Source organism: Polypterus senegalus, chromosome 4 (genome assembly GCF_016835505.1).
Source record: "Polypterus senegalus isolate Bchr_013 chromosome 4, ASM1683550v1, whole genome shotgun sequence".
Classification (NCBI taxonomy): Eukaryota; Metazoa; Chordata; class Cladistia; order Polypteriformes; family Polypteridae; genus Polypterus; species Polypterus senegalus.
The window spans coordinates 224,042,263-224,057,891 of record NC_053157.1 but is presented as its reverse complement, the minus strand read 5'-3'; positions in this window follow the sequence as shown (position 1 = coordinate 224,057,891).

Here is a 15,629-nt window from a genome sequence, read left to right as displayed (position 1 = left end):
AGAACCATGACTTTAGTAGTAGTTACCGTGTTAGTCAAAATGGATGACCACCTGCCTGAAGATGGGCCTGAGTTGCCTCAAAAGCTTGCATATTGTAATCTGTTCAGACAGCCAATAAATAGTGTCATTTTACTTGACTTCTCATATTAAAAAACATAATATTCCAGGGGAAAAAATACAAAGAATCATGGAATGTCATCTTCTGAGGCCTCATATATAACACCGTGTGTAGAATTCATACTCTAACATGGTGTGCAGACAAAAGCAGAAATGTGCTAATGCACAAAAAAATACAGATGCATAAATCTGTGCAAACGCCAGTTTCCACGTTCTTCCGCTATATAAATCCCGGTCAGCGTGACAAGTAACGCACGTGCACGCTCCTGCTGTCCTGCCCCAACTCCTCCCAGAATTATGCCTCTTTGAATATGCAAATCAATATAAATAACCCTCAAGCTCAGTGTTCTGTGAAAAGGCAATGGCAAAAGCATGAGAGAAAATAGAAGAATTTCAGCAAATACCAAGTGGAGGCAAAAAAAAACGTACTATTTGTTGGTTAAACAGTGGTATAAACAACAAAAGGAAGTTGATCGAGTGATATAGCGTGTCAGAGAAACTCGAAAGCTCAAGTTGACAAAGTCGCACAAGGCCCGACATAAAAAAGAAGTCACATATCAAAGTCGCCGTTAAAAGGTGAGTCGTAGCCCACTGTCTGAGTGTCATATGAAGGCTTATTAGGGTACAGAGGCACATAAAAAAAGGTCAACTTTAATCTCTAAATTTCCACTTTAATCAGTATTTTATTTTTATTTATTTTGTCATTAAAGTAGAACATCATAAACTTCATCTTTAAATTGTTTAATTTATTAGGTTTTCAAATCCCATCGTAACTAAAGTAGCACATTAAATGCTTTGCTTTGTATTTGATCTTCTATGTGCTTTATGAGCACGAATCACTATGTGCTTCTTAAACGGGCTTTCTTTTCCTCCAACAGGACACAGAATCCATTACATTCGTAATATTACAACTCTCTGAATAATTAAAATACTGAGATGTATACGTGATATCATTTTCATGATGATAGGAGTTAAAGCATGTTATTAAACTTGGAAATATGGTGGCGCAGTGATTGTTCATGCCTCAAGCAAGATGCTTGCTGCGCTATGTGCGACCTTCGATGAAATAATTTATTGTAGCAGTATTGTCTCTTTCAAACGTACTAACCTCCAGTTACATTTCTTTCTCCAAATACCCAATCACCACACAATTAGCTCTGTAATAGACATTAAGCCATCTGTAAGCTTAAAATGCCAATTCTTCAAAACTTTTAAGGAACATTGAAATATCTTTGTAGTACATGTTTAATTATTCCATCCATATATCCTTCCAGTGTCGCACCAGCACCAACAAGAATACAGCACAAGGCAGGAACAATCCATGAACAGAGCACTAGCTCCTCGCTAGTGCTGCGGCACCGTGTCTTCACATGTTTAATTATTAATAATATAGATTATTTAAATGAAGTTAAAGTTTTATCTGTATAATATAATAAACATATTTTGCTGCATTTCATTTTAAAAATTATATCGTCATCATATGTAAATATGCGCTTTATAAAGTGGCTCAGGTTGTGCAATATTATAACTATTGCAAGTTTACAGTAAGGTAATTGTACTTAAAAGTACAAACAGTTCTACCAGGATCAATTGATGGACTGATTGAGTGTGTTTATAGTTCTTGGGATGAAACTGTTTCTGAACCGCGAGGTCCGAACAGGAAAGGCTCTGAATTGTTTGCCGTATGAGAGCAGTACAATAGACAGCATGGCTGAAGCAGCGTGTGCTTGATGCTGTATACCGATAATTCTTTTTCGGATCAGCTGCTGTCCAGCTGTGATTCCCCACTCAGATACAGTGATATAAATACTCCGAGTGGTGCAGTGAGAGTAAAATGGAAAAAGATGATCTGCTCTGGCAACCCTTAATGGGAGCAGCTAAAAGAAGAAGAAGAAGGTGCAGTGAGAGTAACAACACTAAAGTAGCTATGGTATTTAGAATAGTTTGACAATTCTATGGACCATTATATTGTTAGATGTTAATTACAATTAGATGCATTAAACTAATAAACAATATGCGGTTAATTTCAGTGTATTTATAAAGCCGCATCAGGGATGTGGATCTAAAAAAGAAAGGGAAACCACACTGGAACAGTATCACTACTTTGATGTTGGGTGCCGCCAGTCTGCAAAACCGAGCGCAGAACTTGCGTACGCCAGGGTATGAGCTACCGTGGAAATGTGCGTGGCTTTACACCAAGTTTAGGTTTTATACATCGCAATTTGAATGTGGAAACATTCTTACGCAACATTTTTGTGCGTATGCACCATTTATACATTAAGCCCCTGGTGATTTTGTTTCTTCCAGCTAGTCCTTGATAGCATAACAATTCATAAATGGGAAGCAAAATAAATTTTACTGTCACATTTACAAAACTGTATGTGAATCAAAACTAGTTTATCTCTTCACTCAAAGTAACCTTAATTATTCTGCAACACCAGCCCAACAGAAAGAAAAATAGAAAATACAGTAAGACTGATAGTAAAGTCTGGATATATATATAGCCTTTAGAAAAAGCTTACGAGAAAGTAAAGATGACAAGGATGAATGTCGCAGGTGGCTTGTGATCTAGCACTCGTAGTTCATGATGCTGTTCTGACGACCAGATGGAAATGGCCGCACGTTACCATCACTCTCTTCCCTTCTCCTGACGTCTTATGTTACTCTTTAGACGAAGCATGTTTATTATAAAATTCTACCGGTTGGTTTTTCAAAGTGTGATTGTTAGATATTCTGATTGGCTTGGCTGTCAATATGATGAATGAATTCACTGTTTTCCTTTATTTGTTGGAAAGGCTGTTTTAAAAGTGAGGTACAACTAGGAAGAGGATATGCTTTGATTTGTCCTGAATGTAGTTCATCTGATGTTGTTTTGAGCAAAATATAACGAAAATTACAAAGAAAATTTACAGATTTTGTACCCTACAACAGCCTGCCAAGACATGTTTCTCAGTTCTTAACACTTCCACATCGATCTTTGTTGTATGATATACTGACTTTATTTTTGGACTATAGATTTATTTACATAAACCACTTTTCCCTTATATTTTTTACTCATGGTATGGTATGTCCACAACTACACTATTTTCTGGGAGTCTGTGATCGCTACATTGAACATCGTAGAGCTTCACTACATGTCCCTCCAGCCCACTCTTTCCTTTGCTGCTCCTGCATCTGTGAACTCACTCACCCAATGCTCATGTGACACACTGTTGTGAAATATATACTGTATATATATATTTTCCCTTTTAAGTTTTGTTGATCTATGAGGAAGCACCTCACAGAATAATGTTTGTAATTATTTTTATTAATTATAGTAATTATATTTTTATTAAATGAGTTGAAAGTCACTGTCATTTTAGGAGATTGGAAAATGTATGGTTGTGCTTACCAGTTTGCCTTCTGGGTGCTGTTGTGTCAGAAATACGCTGTTCAAAGAAGGCACTCGGAGACCTCAGGACGTGCAGGAAGAATCAAGCTTTATTATGTGATGTACACATGGTTTCAGTTCAAATGAAATGAGAAATGAGCAAATACAGCGATTTTGAATTTATTACAATTCTTATTGAAAGTTTTCCCTCACTCCAATTTCCCACAGCCTTGGTTCCACCATTATTTCCCAGTATAATGAACATGGCACTCTATCTTATCCATCAAGGCTGCCTGGTGGGCATCTAGATCCTGCCACCATTATCTCTAGTCCTCAGCCCTCGCTCTCCAACTGGAAAAGAGGGGGCCTGTCTGTTAGCCTCTTTTTACACCTTTGACCTCGAGTCATGTGATATTGGTGGTTTCCAGCTTGCTAAGAAAAATTTTAAAATATGTCGCCACAAGCCTTTTTGTGACTTAACCCCTACTATGCTAACGTGCATTAGGATATACTGTTAATTTTCATACATGCTTATGATTCTCTTTGAACATATGTAGATCATCAATTTTAAGAATATACTCTTCTATAGTGCCCACTGGGACCACATTGGACTGCCAGCGAACTGAATAATGAAAAGGAATTTGAATGCAAGGATCAAGAAATGAGATATAGTCAAAAGACACAAAAAGAGTCAAAGTCAAAATTTGACCCTAAGCCAAAACCAGAGAGTAAACTAAAAGATTATTGTCAGGAGGCGAAACAAGAATTAAAGATCAAGAATATATGAGAAACATGGACATTAAGAGTTTTTAGGCTTTATTATCCACATTATGGAGAGATGGTGATGAGTCACACGTGTATTTAAACCATCACAGTGAAAACATTGAGTCATTGCGACAAACACAACCATGCCCTGTGTGGAGCTTACATGTTCTTTCCGTGTCCACATGGTTTTTCTCTCACAGTCCAAAAACATTCAAGTAAGGTGAATGGGTGAAGCTAAATTGGCCATGTCTGTGTGTTCACCTAGTGATGGACTGAGATTCTAGCTTTTTAGCCTTTTCTTGCTGTGATAGAATTCAGCTTCCCTGTGACCCTGCCCAGGATAAATTGGGTTTAGAAAATGGATGGATAAATAGACAACCTCACCCCCCAGAAACCCAGAGTGGAGTCTAAACAGTAGAGTCCATGAAATGGTGACACTCATGGAAAACAAGATGGTTTTGTGGAATATAACTAAAATAAAAAGTTACATTATCTTAATTATTGCACTTAAAAATAGGACACTTGACTGGAAATTGTCAAAAACCCATAAAAGCAATGTTTTCATACTCAAACAGAATTTTTCATTTTGTACAATAGGTTTATTTAGGTGAAAACTCACAACGCATCTGAAGTTTGGATTGGATGATACGGCGAGTGCATCTATTTGATGATTGAGTGGAGACAAGTGCCTGCCACATGTCAGCTTCCTTCCAGGGCTCTGCCATTGTGGCCTTGGGGTTTCTGAATTGCGGGGCTGCAGTAAAGGTGATTGGTCATAGAGTGGATAAGTGGGATGGGCAGAAGACACTAAAGCGTGCAGAGAGTCTGCTACATGTGCATATGTGACACGATAGGCATGAATAAAGTCCAAATGGACATGTGACTAGTAAGGGGGTGTCAGACTCCGGCAGATGGTGTTCTGACACAGTATTAAAGCCGATGTATTTACTATGTGATGGCCAGTTCACTTTAGACTTGGATCAGATCAGAGCAGTTCAGTGGTAGATCAAGAGAAGGCAGTTAAGCCAGGGATCAGAGAAGTCCATAAGAGCATGATGGAGGCTTGTGTTTAAGAGATTAAGGGCAAATATAAGGAAACTATTTGAATCTAAAATTGTTAGTCTTGTTTTCCCAGGGCAAGCCAACTCTCTGTCTCTGAGTTTCAGAGAGAACAACAAGGACTTGTCCAGATGGTCAGGGCTGAGCACTTAGAGGCCATCGAGTGGATTGGACTTTCTTATTCATTTTGAGATTTCTTATGGGAGTTTGCAATATTAAGCTTTTAGAAATTGTAGCATGCTTTTAATTAATGTTTTATTATTTATAGTTTATTAAAATGTACATTTTATATTGAAGTGCAGTTTTTTAAAAATCAATGTCAACTTTGGCACAATAAATGCCCTTTTTGTCACCTCTACCTGCTGTGTCTCCCTCCCTCATCCTGATACTCAATGTCAAGGAGATGAAAGACAAAGGTGAGGACCTTGGGGTGTTACATGATCTGTTCATTTTAACTTGCATTGTTCATTTGTTTTACTTAACATCTTTAACAATGAGTTTTATTTTTTCTGTTTTTTTGTTGACTTACCATTTCTCAAACAGGACGTTTAAACCATGAAATGCTTGGTCACATTGTACATAATAAAAACAACTTATGTAATGGCACCTTATCTCAGGTTTCACAAATGAAACACAAAGGTAAACAGACAAAACAGGGGGATTTTATTGTATGGTAAGCATGCAACAACAAATACTTTGTAAATGAAGCAATCTTTACTGAGCATTGCTGGTGAAAAAAATTAATAAAAAGTAAATAATTTTACCAGCACAGTGGCAATACACTGAAATAAAAATATAAAATTCTGAAAGGAATTGGGTGACTACTGTTTTTGGAGTTTTTCATTGGTGACAAGCTTGACTAGTCTTGTAATACAGAGGAATTATATAAGAAAGGGCAGAGCAGACTCTTTTGCCTTAGGAGACTGAGCTCCTTTCATGTGGGAAGTGACATCCTTCACATCTTCTATCTTCTCTGTGATGGCCAGTGTGGTGGGAAGGGCTGGTGACATCACTTCAAGAGAGGCCCACCGAGTCAACAAGCTGATTAAAAGGGCAGGACGCACTCTGGGCAGGTTCAGTTATACAATATACTTTGGACTCCTTGGAGGTTGTAGTGAACAAAAAAAAGAAAAGAAAACTGAGTGCCAATATGAACAATGCTGTACATCCTCTCTGTGACACACCAACTCTGAGGCCTTTCAGCCAATGAATCATTCAGCAGAAGTGTGTCAAGAAATGCTACAGAGGCTCCTTTACACCAACAGTAATGTGTCTACATAATGCCTGGGACAGGGACTGTCCTTTTTTATCTTTCAACAAATCAGACATTTTCTTTCTTTTTAGGTTTTACGTTCTCATATATGAAGTATAGGGAAAGTTTTGGAATCATCCAAAAAATTTAATTTTGAGATTTTGATGAATCTTTTTGCTTTAGACATCCCTGAGTCTGAAAATACCATTTTTGGAATTATGTCTGTGTGTGTATGTAAGCTTGATAACTTAAGTACGCTTTCACTTAGGTCAACCAAATTTTGCATACAAGTATTAGGTACAAAACATAGATTTCTATAAATTTTTGAGCTTTTCTGCTAATCAGAAGTGGTACTTTTTTTATTCATGCTTCTGCAGAGCTTTATTCAACTTTACTTTTATAATAATTGATCAATATATTATTCATTTGATTTGATTTGTTGTTGATGGTTTTAACATGTGTTTTTACTTTGTATATGACAATAAACTTCTTGTATCTTGTATGGTTCTTTAATGTACATAATATGAAATATAATCATTGTTTTGCAGTTTACACCTCAAATATCCATCCCCATATCTAAGTATACAACAAAGTCTAGGGGGGAACACTCGTGATTTTTTTTCTTTATCGTCATTCTGGTGTGTATTTGAGAAGTGGTTGTTGTTTGTCATAAATGAATAATATTTATTTATTGAACTTCTGTTACATTTTCCTTTAATATTAATGACATTGATTGCAGGTAAAGTTAGTAAACGTATGAAATTCATAGATGACGCTAAAATTTAAGGGATAGCTGATACTGAGGAGGCAGCAAAAAGACCTTGATACGCTTCAAAACTGGTTGAGCACTTAAGTGCAAAGTGTTAAACATGAGCAAAAGGGACATCGATTATAAATACAAGATGGCACATACTGTCATACAGGCAGCAACAATCTCTGGAAAGGATTTAGCAATGTACAGGATACCAATATTTTGGTCACATAAGACATTATGCTCAGACAATGTAATGCAGATGTAATACATAATTTAATTGTACAGGTGACTGTTTTGTTACAGAGGTTTTCTCCTGGCTTGTATTCATTCATTATTTTGTTGTGGCTTTTTTTACTTATTTTTATGTAACTTCTCTTATACAGTATTTGTTTATAATTTAATATTTTTTCATAGTAACTTTGAATGTGTGTCCAGTCTGTGTGTTTGTGGTGGGGCCACTCTGATGTCAGTGATGCAGATTATTTAATATGGCAAATTTCTTCATGCATGTTCTATCTAATCTAATCTAATCTAATAAATCGCAGACAGGATCTCAGCAGTGCATCATTGAATTTACTTTGGAGTTGTTTTTGCTCTTTGAGCATGTTTTCTTATATTTTGCTAATTTTACCTTTTGTCAATAAATATTGTCATTTATAAATTATTCCATGTCAGTTTGTCAGTCATAACCCAACCCGTATATCCTAACACAGGTTCATGGGGGTCCGCTAGATCCAATCCCAGCCAACACAGGGCACAAGGCAGGAAACAATCCCTGGGCAGGGTGCCAGCCCACCACAGAGTGCGCATACACACACACACACACACACACCAAGCACACACTAAGGACAATTTATGACCGCCAATGCACCTAACCTGCATGTCTTTGGACTATGGGAGGAAACCCACACAGACACAGGGAGAATAGAGTGGATAAGTGGGATGGGCAGAAGACAGGGAAGACCTGGGAAGCGAACCCAGGTCTCCTAATTGCAAAGCAATATTCCACGTGTAATGAGTTTATTCAAACCAGTGGTTTTAATGGTTTCTTTTCTTTCAATGGGCCTTTTTCTGTATTTTGAATGTTGAAAGCCAGCTCCCCATTTTTGGGCCTGTGTAGGCCACAGCGTGAAGGTAGCAGTTAGGAGCTGACTGACTTGTGATGAGTTTTTTCACATGCTGATGAAGGTCCTGGCCTATTTGGGAGGTCTCACAAAACTTTCACCATGTTTGTGTTTGCTATTCATAAGATAGATAGATAGATAGATAGATAGATAGATAGATAGATAGATAGATAGATAGATAGATAGATAGATAGATAGATAGATAGATAGATAGATAGATAGATAGATACTTTATTAATCCCAAGGGGCAATTCACATACTCCAGCAGCAGCATACTGATAAAAAAGAATATTAAATTAAAGAGTAATAACAATGCAGGTATAACATTGACAATAACTTTGTATAAGGAAGAGTCGCATAGTGTGAGGGAGGAATGATCTCCTCAGTCTGTCAGTGGAGCAGGATGGTGACAGCAGTCTGTCGTTGAAGCTGCTCCTCTGTCTGGAGATGATCCTGTTCAGTGGATGCAGTGGATTCTCCATGATTGATATGAGCCTGCTCAGCGCCTGTCGCTCTGCCACGGATGTCAAACTGTCCAGCTCCATGCCTACAATAGAGCCTGCCTTCCTCACCAATTTGTCCAGGCATGAAGTGTCCTTCTTCTTTATGCTGCCTACCAGCACACCACCGCGTAGAAGAGGACACTCACCACAACTGTCTGATAGAACATCTGCAGCATCTTATTGCAGATGTTGAAGGACGCCAGCCTTCTAAGGAAGTATAGTGGCTCTGTCCTCTCTTGCACAGAGCATCAGTATTGGCAGTCCAGTCCAATTTATCATCCAGCTGCACTCCCTGATATTTATAGGTCTGCACCATCTGCACACAGTCACCTCTGATGTTCACGGGGTACATGAGGGGCCTGGGTCTCCTAAAATTCACCACCACAAGCCCTTTTTCCAATTAAACAATGCTCCATTTCTTTTATAAACAGCATGTATTAAGATTGGAAGAACGTAAACAATACTTAAGAGATTTTGTTTAAAAGAATTGAGGTAAAATTTCCAAATGGGGGAAATTGGCTTGACTGTAGCACATGGCAACCTTGGCTAAAAATGACAGGTTATAGCTAATGTGTTGAACATTTAGTAGACAGTATTTATACATTTTTGCTAATGTTTAAAAAACTGAAATGTTACATGAAGTAAATAAGAGAGTGCATCTGGAGAAAAAATATTGAATGTTGTAGCAATCTTGGGTTGTAAAAGATGTAGGTATGGGCATAGCACTCTGTGCAATGTTGTTAGTAAGTGGCAACTAAAAGGACTGTTGGTTTCTTCGGCAGCCAGAGTACTCAGGTCTTCTGTAGCTCCATGACTGCCTTGTCTCTGTGCCTCCATATACACACAACAGCCTTTCTCCACTCACCCAGGGTCAGAGGTTCAAAACCAAGGCTCACAAGCAGGCATGCATCCGTGCAGATAGTATTTACCAGCAAGTAGACACATGGAGTGCCTCTCTAAGTCTTCCACACTTTTGGGAGCCATTTTTATGGCCAGCTGGCTCAGATAGTCCCACCCCTGTTGCCAGTCCTCGGCCTGATGAGCAACATGTCAATCGCAGGTCTGGAACCAGGCGACATGTTTCAATCAGGGTGGGCTCCATAGTGTGTAAAATTATCCTATATCATAGATACTATAGCTTCTGTTTTTCTCTCTGCAGTTTTTAAGAAATGTGGATGATAGTGGAGTAATTTAGTTGGGGGTGGGTAGGGAGAGTGACGTTTCTCTAGGTTTTTATGATTTTTTTTCATTTTATATATTTTTAAGCAGTCTTCTCATATTAGCCACAGTGAGCCTATGATTGAGGTCAGTGCCTAAACTGAAGGCATTTGTGTTCATTTTATTGCTTTGTTGAGTTAACCAGAGGAAAGTGTGCTATAGAAAATAATAATAGCTGGACTGAAGTGAGTAAGAACAGTTAAGGACAGCTTTAAATTTTTTGAGGCAGTAGGAGATAAGTCATCTCCCAGCTGTTTCCTTTATTGGCATATTTGATAGTTATTGCAATTTGCATCTCTTTTAACAACACACACAAAATGAACTGGAAAATTATCTTCACATGTTACCACAATCTGGGTTTGTCTTATGACTTTCCCCTCATTAGTGTAATGGCCATCCTTCCTACGCTGAATGTCATACACATTGAGAGGATCTTGGCTCATACAATTAACCCTGTTTTTTGTCTCCCACAGATTCCTTTCAACTGCTGTTCTGTAGCATCTACAAACGTATGTACAGGTCTGTTGTCAATTGGGATGCACCTTTTTTGCATTTCAGTCTTGAAGTGTTGGTCATTGTTATCAATGATTGTGAGCTGGTGCCGGTTCAGGAATCTCTCAAATCCATTATTGAAGAACTCACAGCAGCACTCCACATAATCGGTTTTCACATTCACTTCATTATTTCCTGGACCATACACAGAACCATCTATGAAGAATAAACATCCATTCTGAGTGCTTACTTTTGAAACCTTATCATCCCCTCTTATAGCATCTGTGGCTACATTTGTTTTTGTGACAGTAAGAGTCTTCTTATTCTTACTCCCAATGTAATAAGTTGCACACTCCCTCTGACATGAGCAGATGACAAAGTAAAGGAGCAGCTGGAGTGCAATCAGCATCTTCATTCCACTCATGATCCTGAAGAGAGACAAAAAGCAGCATGTGTTAAAATCTCAGCAAGCCTCTCTAATGCAATACCAGAGGCTAAAATTCGAGTCTGAGTAAATGTGTGGCAAATCTTCAGGAGGAAGTCTTTCAGTTCTATTACAGGACTGCAACATATTCAAAGAGTAAAATATTACAAGTTGACAGAAGTCCATTAAACTTGAATCTTAGCAACGAAGAAATTCCTGTTGTAAAATTTCTTTAAATGCTTTGTTCTCTAGTCCAGTCTAGTACACTATTTATCATTAGTTTACCAGCAACAATCCAATAATTAACAGTTTATTAAAAATATAGAACCGATGAAGGACACATTTTAAGGCAGAGAAACTCTGTATTTATAGCCCCAATACATTATTATCACCCGTTTCAGCCTTCTTTAATTCAGTCTTTGGAAGTTGCTAGTCATTAGTACAGTCATTGGAATTGAGAGATCTTTATTTTGCAGTCTCTAACTTGCAGGGAAATCTTTGGGGTTGGTGGCAGGATTGGTTCTCCAGCTGCCATAAAAAAAACTTCAAGCAGCTCTGAGACGACAGACAGGGCTCCTTTCTGTTCTCCACAGGAGTAGCTCTGCTGCAGCCGCCTACCAGTAGAGTCAAAACCATCAGAGAGCCAATGTGGTAAGTGCCTGTTAGGGATCAGAACTGGTGTGGTGCTGAGGTGTGCCTGCTGCACTTCAGTACTCAGATCCAAATCTGAGGCGGCCCATCTGGGTAGATGCATTGAATATCTTGTCTCTTTAGCATGATGGTCACCTTCGTCTGGTGTCAGAAGTGCTTCGTAAACTACTTTCTGAGGTTTGCAGACCTGGGACTGGCCAGATCTCTGTAGGTGAGTACAACTTTTATTGGTCTGGTTGCTCTGCTGGTTGTCATACTAGGGATTAGCTCTTGCTGTGGTGGATCAGCTCCTTCCAATGTCACTCCTTCTGATGAGCATATTATGAGACTCTTTACTCAGGGCAATGTCCCACCTAATCTGGGACCCACCCATCTAAGTCACATGTTCTGAGTATGTCCTACGTATAAACCAGATAGCATTGGATTTACAATTACTACAGTACCAATGCCAGTATCTTTAAAGCAGTATTTGAAGTAATACCAGATGGGTTAAAAGTGTGATATAACAAATCAGGTATGATATCCTACACCACACTACTTGCAAGAAGACTTTTATTACTTTACTTGAAGAACCCCAATCCACCTATTGTAATTCAGTTGTTAAATAGTGTTGTCCCAGTAGGCGTGTGTTCAAGAGTGTGACCTGTGTTGGACTGGCATTCCATCCAGAACTGATTTCTATTTTTTCTGTGTCAGTTTCTGTCAGGACTGACTGCAGTTTTCAGTTGAAATAAGTGGGTGATGAAACCTAATAAACAATTTTTTTTTTACTGTCTTCATGCACTAAAGAACATATGCCTCTATATTTATTCACAGATATAAAAAGTGTTTTTTATTTTATTCTGTATAAGTACAATAATGCACTTACTTCTATAGATTATGTTCAAATTAACATAAATAAAACAGAAATGTTCTGAAAGCAGGAAAATGTTGCCCACTTACCACACTCTTATACTTTTTCTATTGGACACCAAATGTTTTCTGTTTTTCTTCAGAGGTCAAATGTAGTTCTGTGGCTGGTCAAACACAGGTTTAAATAGGATGAGTGTGACAACATGCTGAAGTATCTGATAACATCGGTTTGGTTTCCAAAGAATAATATACCTAATCTTGCATATGGTATTTTTCTCAAGAACTGAAGCCAATGATTACATTAGCCATTTACAAATATTAACTTATTGCCTGAATGAGGTCATATCTGTTAAAAGTAGAATTTAAAATGCCTGTAAAAGTACTTAGTGTTTTTCCACATAAAGATTGTAACAATCAGGGATTTTGATTAATTTGACTGGGAATTTTGTGTCTGTGAAAGAATTGAAGTAAAGTATAACCATTAAAATTAAATACAAAAACTGAAATGACAACACCCCTCTCCACTATTACAGCAAATCAACTTTTTGGATAAGTCTCTATTTTTCGTGATGGAGTAGGATACAGCAATTCTTCTTGTAAAATTGTTCAAGGTGTTTTTGTTTTTATCATCTGTTTGGAGTTTTTTGTTTCCCACAGCAGGCCAAAGCTTAATGATAATGTTAAAGGAAAGATATTATTAGAATTCAATTATGTCAATCAATTACTTTAATTTACTGTGTGTTTTAAGAAATTTGTTTCTTTATGTATTTCCATGATGCAATTAGTAATTAGAATCACATTTATTGGCCAAGTGTGCCTGCATGCAGATAATTTGGTTCGGTTTTTTAATGACTCTCCCAAGTATAGTTACATGGCAGACATACACACAATTTATAAATACATCCCAGAGACATATAATGTAAACATATGCAATCAAAGTGCAAGATGGTCCAGGAAATACTGAAATATATGCTGTGAAAAAATAAACAGAATGATAATAAAACATCCTGAGTATGTCGTTAACCTGCATCCGGACCTGCAATAGCCCTTAAGTTCAGCGTTCTGTGAAAAGACAATGGCAAAAGCATGGGCAAAAAAAAAGAATTTCAGCGAATGCCAAGTGGAGGCAAGGAAAAATGTACTGTTTGTTGGTTTAAGTTTATTGAAAGTTCAAATCCAGAAAGTTGCATGATGCCAGAATTAAAAAAGAAGTTGTCAGATATCAAAGTTGCTGTGAAAAGGCAAGTCATAGCCTACCGTCCGAGTGTGATATGAAAGCTTATTAGGGTACAGAAAAAAAAAAAATAAGGACACAGTGGAATAAAAACCTCATCTTAAAATCTTTTGATTTACTAGTTTCTCAAATCCAATTAAAGTAGCACATTAAATGCTTCGTATTCTGTGTGTTCTGCTATTTGCTCTATGTGTGTGAATCACTATGTGCTTCTTAAACAGGCTTTCTCTTACGCCAACAGGACACAGAATCCATTACATTTGTGATATTACAGCTCTCTAAATAATTTAAATACTAGGATGTATGCTTGATATCATTTTCATGATGATAGTAATTAAAGCATGTATTAAACAGGAGCCACAGGTGCAGCAGCAGGTTAGGTTATGATGTGATGTGGTGTGATGTGCAGCAGGTTAGGGTAATAAAGGATAAAAATGGAAATGTACTCACAAGCGAGGAGAGTGTGTTGAGCAGATGGAAAGAGTACTTTGAGTGGCTGATGAATGAAGAGAACGAGAGAGAAGGTATGTAGAGAGATGTAGAGATACTGAATCAGCAAGTGCAATGGATTAGCAAGGAGGAAGTAAGGACAGCTATGATGAGGATGAAAAATGGAAAAGTCGTTGGGTCCAAATGACATATCAGTGGAAGCATGGAGGCGTTTAGTAGTTTTTAACTAGATTTTTTAATGGAATCTTGGAAAGTCAGAGGATGCCTGAGGACTGGAGAAGAAGTGTACTGGTGCCGATATTTAAGAATAAGGGGGATGTGCAGGACTGTAGTAACTACAGGGGGATGAAACTGATGAGCCACAGCATGAAGTTATGGGAAAGAGTAGTGGAAGCTAGGATAAGAAGTGAGGTGATGATTAGTGAGCAGCAGGATGATTTCATGCCAAGAAAGAGCATCACAGATGCAATTTTTGCTCTGAAAATGTTGATGGAGAAGTTTAGAGAAGGCCAGAAAAAGTTGCATTGCATCTTTGTGGACCTGGAGAAAGCATATGACAGGGTGCCTCGAGAGGAGTTGTGGTATTGTATGAGGAAGTCGGGAGTGGCCGAGAAGTATGTAAGAGTTTTACAGGATATGTACGAGGGAAGTGTGACAGTGGTGAAGTCTGTGGTAGGAGTGACAGATGCATTTAAGGTGGAGGTGGGATTACATCATGGATCAGCTCTGAGCCCTTTCTTATTTGCAATGGTGATGGACAGGTTGACAGATGAGATTAGACAGACCGTGGACTATGATGTTTACTGATGACATTGTGATCTGTAGTGAGAGTAGGGAGCAGGTTAAGAAGACACTGGAGAGGTGGAGATATGCTCTGGAGAGAAGAGGAACGAAGATCAGTAGGACCATCAAGACATGTCTAATTATTCCATCCATCTATCCATCCAGGGTCGCGCCAGTCCCAGCAAGCATACAGCTCGAGGCAGGAACAATACCTGAACGGGGTGCCAGCTCATCAGTACTGCTTCGCCACCATGCCCATATGTTTAATTATTAATGGTATATACTGTATTATTTAAATTAAGTTGAAAATCTATCTGTTGCAGTGGGCTGGTGCCCTGCCCAGGGTTTGTTTCATGCCTTGTGCCCTGTGTTGACTGGGAAAGGCTCCAGCAGACCCCCATGACCCTGTAGTTAGGATATAGCAGGCTGGATAATGGATGGATGTATCAATATAATGTAATATATATACTTTACTGCATTTGATCTTAAAAATGATATCAAGAGCTCCAAGAAGATAACGCCTGGAAATCTAAATTAACAGGCAGACATCATCTGTAAATACAGCGCTCTCTCCTGTTGAA